General features: G+C 36.0%; 1 long non-coding RNA gene across 1 annotated transcript; it reads left to right on the plus strand.

Annotated features, from left to right (window-relative positions):
• The first annotated feature begins 1,072 nt into the window (after window positions 1-1,072).
• LOC133997281 (uncharacterized) lies at window positions 1,073-4,460 on the plus strand. The gene is made up of 3 exons (XR_009927284.1): window positions 1,073-1,089; window positions 1,566-1,676; window positions 4,448-4,460. It is a non-coding gene; the product is annotated as an uncharacterized LOC133997281 (long non-coding RNA).
• Window positions 4,461-5,255: the final 795 nt, after the last annotated feature.

The raw sequence follows: 5,255 nt of genomic DNA on the forward strand, positions 1-5,255 counted from the left end.
TATTTATTCTTACTTTACACGGACTTTATTATATATATTATTTGTGCTTAAATATGATTAACATTTACTTAATATTTTCAGGGATGTTAAGTTGAGAATAAAGTACATTACACCTGATACTGACTAGTAAGATGTACTTAATACTCGAAACCAGAATATGATCAGGGTGACTTTTGAACACTGGAAATAAATCGTGTACTCGTTCCGGCAGCAGCCCCGTGGCACTCAAAATTTCCCTGGAATTTTCTAGTTCAGTTTATTTCACTCAGTTTTATCCAGACAGCTGCTGGTTGTTTTCTTCATGTAATATTTTACTGCAGTGACAGTTAAAGATGAACAAAGATGAATATGAGCCTGTTTGTGAATCAACAGACTTTACTTACCAAACTTAAAAATCTTATCTGTTAATATATATATATATATTTTATCATTTTAGTAACCTAGTAATGGAGAGCTATTGTAATAAATTCTACTATCAGCCCTCGTTTAACACAACTTTTAGTGGGAGGGTGTGATCTCAGTGAAATCCAATTTATCAATTAGAAATATGTTTAATTACATCTGGCTCATCAGTGTCTTGAAGAATTATTTTCCAATGAAAGTATTCACATGTTATGAACCAGATGTTTAAAATTCCTCATACCTCCAAAAACAAAAGAAATCCTTTTTAAAATAATAAATGGTGTATATCCATCCAGTGACTGGTTAAGTAATTGTGTGTTTTTGTGATGAAACTACTGATTGTATATATCTGATGTCTACTTTATTCACAAGTCCAAACATATGAAGGTTTAATGTTTCATGATGAGTTTTGATTGATTTAAAGAATAAACCCTAGTCCTTTTAATTTATTCACTTTTAACTTAATTTTCTATTTGTCTATTCTGTATGCAGCTGTTCCTTTATAACAGTTTAATGATCTTGGTGTCATGATTTTTTTAATAAAAACTACTTAACTAAAAAAAACCTACAAAAAAACCTCCCACTGTCACATGTTTGTTCCTCTTTTGTTTGGTTTCCTGGTTGAAGCTGCTGATTCATTTCACCTTCACTCATCAGCTTGATTCAGATGATTTTCAGCATCTAAAGGTAACGTAACCAACTGTTTCATCATGTTTGTGTCAGCAGCTGTTAAAATGATCTGATAACAGTACAGATGGAAGTTATACTGATGACTTATGTTCATTTCTTAACTGTATTCTTAAAAAGTCTCTAATCCAATAATCTGAATTTTATGCTTTAAAATGTTTTAAACACGATTTTTTTTGACAGATTGATTCGATTATAAAGAAAATGTTACTTCTATAAAGTTATTTTAACTTCAGTTTCTCTTTTAAATGTGTGACACGGTAAAAAAACGCAGCAAATAAACTTCTCATCAGAAGTGACTGTTAGAAAGAGGAAGTGAACAGGAAGTCATGACTCCATATATGGGGGTGAAACGTGTCTGCAGACAGTAAAATGGGACTTTACATGAATGTGTACGTGACAGATTGAACTCTTGTGGTAGCTGCTGTGTTGGGTGGAGACTGAAAGTATGAAATGTTTGTGTGAGCTGTTTCCAGACTGCAGGACAGAAAAGAGTCTTAACTGGCTCCAAAGGGACCAAAGGAGGTCCAGGTTGTTGGTGCTTTGGTCCGTGGCTTTAAAGATTCCCTCCAGATCAGCTTTAAGAGGTATGTAAAATACTTTGAATAAGAATTTGTGTCTGATGTGATTTTTATACAAAACAAATCTAAATCATCTTATTAAAATCCTGAAAATGTATGTATGTATATATCGGGCTCTTAGATGGTTCCTGTTTTCGGTGCCAAACTGGTTGTGCACTCTTGACCTTATGTATGCTAACCACATTGTTGTAGTTTAAGCCAGATGTCAGAAGGATGCATCTCTGCAGGCAGTGAAATGTGACAATACATCAATGTGTACGTGACAGATTGAACTCTTGTGGTAGCTGCTGTGTGGAGACTGAAAGTATGAAATGTTTGTGTCAGCTACTGGCTCCAGTAGTCTGCAACCTGCTTTCATTTTAAGCTCTGTAATGTTTTTATAAATATAATTTAAATATGAAATCTCCATTCTTTGATAATGACTTCCTGTCCTGAACCACACAGTTAGTCTCTCAGCAGTGTAACTCATCTAGTCTAGAGCAGCAGGCTGTTTGTGACTTCATCAACAGGTCAGGTGGTTTAGAGTTGATCAGAGTTCAGCCAGCCAGTGTGTCTCAGTTCAGGAGTCACAGCCTCCAAAAACTGAGGTGTTCACATTTTTTTGTCCCTTTGTTTTCCATCACTGCAGTTCTCTTAAAGTGTGTTTGTTCAGAACAGCTGATTGTTTGTCCTCCAGCTGCTGATCAACACTCTGTTATACACACATGATAGAAATAACAGGCTGAGTACTCTGATAGTAAATACATGATCCTTTCTCATTTAGAGTGAAATAAGTCTGCATTCAAAATAAAATAAAGTGGATGGATCATATTGGGCTATGTTTTATATGCTGTAAGCACATTGTTGTGGTTTAAGTCAGATGTCTCACTAAGTTCATGCAGTTTGTCTGGTGGAGATGAAATGAGTGTCTCATCTGTTAGGAAAGAAGAAACAGAAAAGTTCACATGATGATTTTAAGAAGTGAATGTTAGAAGGAGGAACTGAATGTAAAAATAGGAAGCTGTACAAGAAGACATGACACCATATATGCATCTCTGCAGGCAGTGAAATGTGACTTTACATCAATGTGTACGTGACAGATTGAACTCCTGTGGCTGCTGTGTTGGGTGGAGACTGAAAGTGAAAACTTCTTGTGGAGTTGTTTTTTTAGAGAAACTTTCCACTTTGAGATGAATGTAAAAACAAACGTACATCATTCTGCACAGAGAAGAGAACATTTAACCAAAGGACCAACAAGAAAAACAAAATGTAAGTGGAGGGGAAGAAAAAAAAGATGATGATTAATCCAGTGTAGAAATGTGTTGAACTGATTAATTTTGCCTTTAAAGAACACGATGACCTCTTGACCTTATGTATGTTTTATATGCTGTAAGCACATTGTTGTGGTTTAAGTCAGATGTCTCACTAAGTTCATGCAGTTTTTCTGGTGGAGATAAAATGAGAGTCTCATCTGTTAGGAAAGAAGAAACAGAAAAGTTCACGTGATGATTTTAAGTAGTGGCTGTTAGAGCGGGAACTGAATGTAAGAACAGGAAGCTGTACAGAAAGACATGACACCATATATGGAGTCCTTATGTAGCTTCTTACAGGAAACGTATCTGCAGACATTGAAATGTGACTTTACATCAATGTGTATGTGACAGATTGAACTCTTGTGGTAGCTGCTGTGTTGGGTGGAGACTGAAAGTATGAAATGTTTGTGTGAGCTGTTTCCAGACTGCAGGACAGAAAAGAGTCTTAACTGGCTCCAAAGGGACCAAAGGAGGTCCAGGTTGTTGATGCTTTGGTCTTCTCCCCACTGACCAAAAACATGCAGGTTAGGTTAATCGGAGACTCTAAATTGCACGTAGGTGTAAATGTGTGCATGAATGATTGTCGGTTTACTCCATGTTAGCCCTCCAATGGACTGGCGACCTGTCCAGGGTGTACACTGCCTCTCACCCAATGACAACTGGGATTGGCTTCAGCCCCTCCGCAACCCTCTAGAGAGGATAAGCAGTTTGGAAAATAAATGAATAAAGCAGAAACTAATGTGATCTGTGGTTCAAAGTGATAACAAAGGGAGTCTGCTTTTATCTGTGCAGATGTCACTGTGCATTCAGTGTGTACTTTACTTTAAGTAGTAATGACAATAGTTTTAGTAATAGTGACAGTAGATTTAGTTGAATAGTTTTGAACAGCAGTGAAGTTGTACAACAGAAAGTCATCACACTATGAGACACACATAATAACACTTGTTATATAAATTCACTGTTGGATTTAGTCTTTTCAAACATCAGGATGCAGAATAATAGATGATAATCATGAAGAGATCAAATCATGTCTGTTATCAAACAGTCCCTCACTCCTCCAAATACAACAGATTTGACTCATCCTGCAAAACTGTTTGTATGATAGTTTTATAAAAAGTTACAGCCTTATTTTAATAACATATTGTGAACTGTTGATGTGAAAACTCTGAAAGACATTTCTTCAGTGTGTGTTCAGTTCTTTGGGGTTCTGTTTCCATCAGACAGACAACAGTGACATTAGTTTGTGGACAGATGAACATGAGTTTCCAGTGAAATCTGTCAGATTGTTTCATGTCCTCACAGAGAGTCTTGGCAGGTTCCTCCTGTGTGTTTGGAGCTGAACTCTGCTGCAAGCTTCACTGCTTTAATATCATCTTGATGCTTTTGGACTTTGACTGTGAAGTTATGAGAGTGTGACAGCGTCCTCAGATTGATGATGAAGGACTGATGAAGGAGAATCAGCTTCTCTCTGTGTTTCCTCTACAGGTGAAGGTAGAACCACTCTGTGACCACATGTGGATCTGAATTCACCTGGTGAGTATTTTCTTCTTTCTGACACACAGCTGGATGAACATATATGCATGTCATCAGTTTTTAAACACAAGTGAACTATAACTTGCTGCATATGAGCTCTGTAGTGGACACAAATACAACTGTATGAAAAGGAATCTAGTTAATGCAGTTTCTTCAACATACAGTTTATAGTCAACTAACCAGGGACATCACCATCATCTAATCATATTCATGTGTTGAAACAGACAAATGTAATAATAGAGCTTGATGCTTATTGCGTCCAAATTTTCAGTCACTAAGTCACAAAAGTTAAATCAAAATTTCAAACATTCATGTAAATGGTGTTAATAGGATCAGTGCCATCAACAGGACATCAGGAGCCAACAAGAGTAATGAAAGTATACATATAGTTGGTGTATTGATATTATGCTCCTATAGTTTGCACTATTCATATTAGTGATAATCCAGGAAGATCACAGTGAGTCTAAATATAAGCATCCTAAACAACCCACAATTTACGTCCCAAAAAGAAAGGAAATAAAAGTGATTTTGGAAGAAAATGACACGAGGAAGTTGACCCAGATATAGTATGGGATACTCTAAGAGCGCATGTTAGAGGTAAAATGATCCTCTTGCGCTCATAAAAAGAAAACGAAACAATTACGGCTAATTGCCCTTAATGAAGAATTAAAATGATAAAGTATGATAAGTATAAAGAATATTAGGAATTGAATAAATATACTATATTTACAGAAAATTGGAAAAAAAGATGGTATTTACA

Source organism: Scomber scombrus, chromosome 17, assembly GCF_963691925.1.
Source record: "Scomber scombrus chromosome 17, fScoSco1.1, whole genome shotgun sequence".
NCBI lineage: Eukaryota > Metazoa > Chordata > Actinopteri > Scombriformes > Scombridae > Scomber > Scomber scombrus.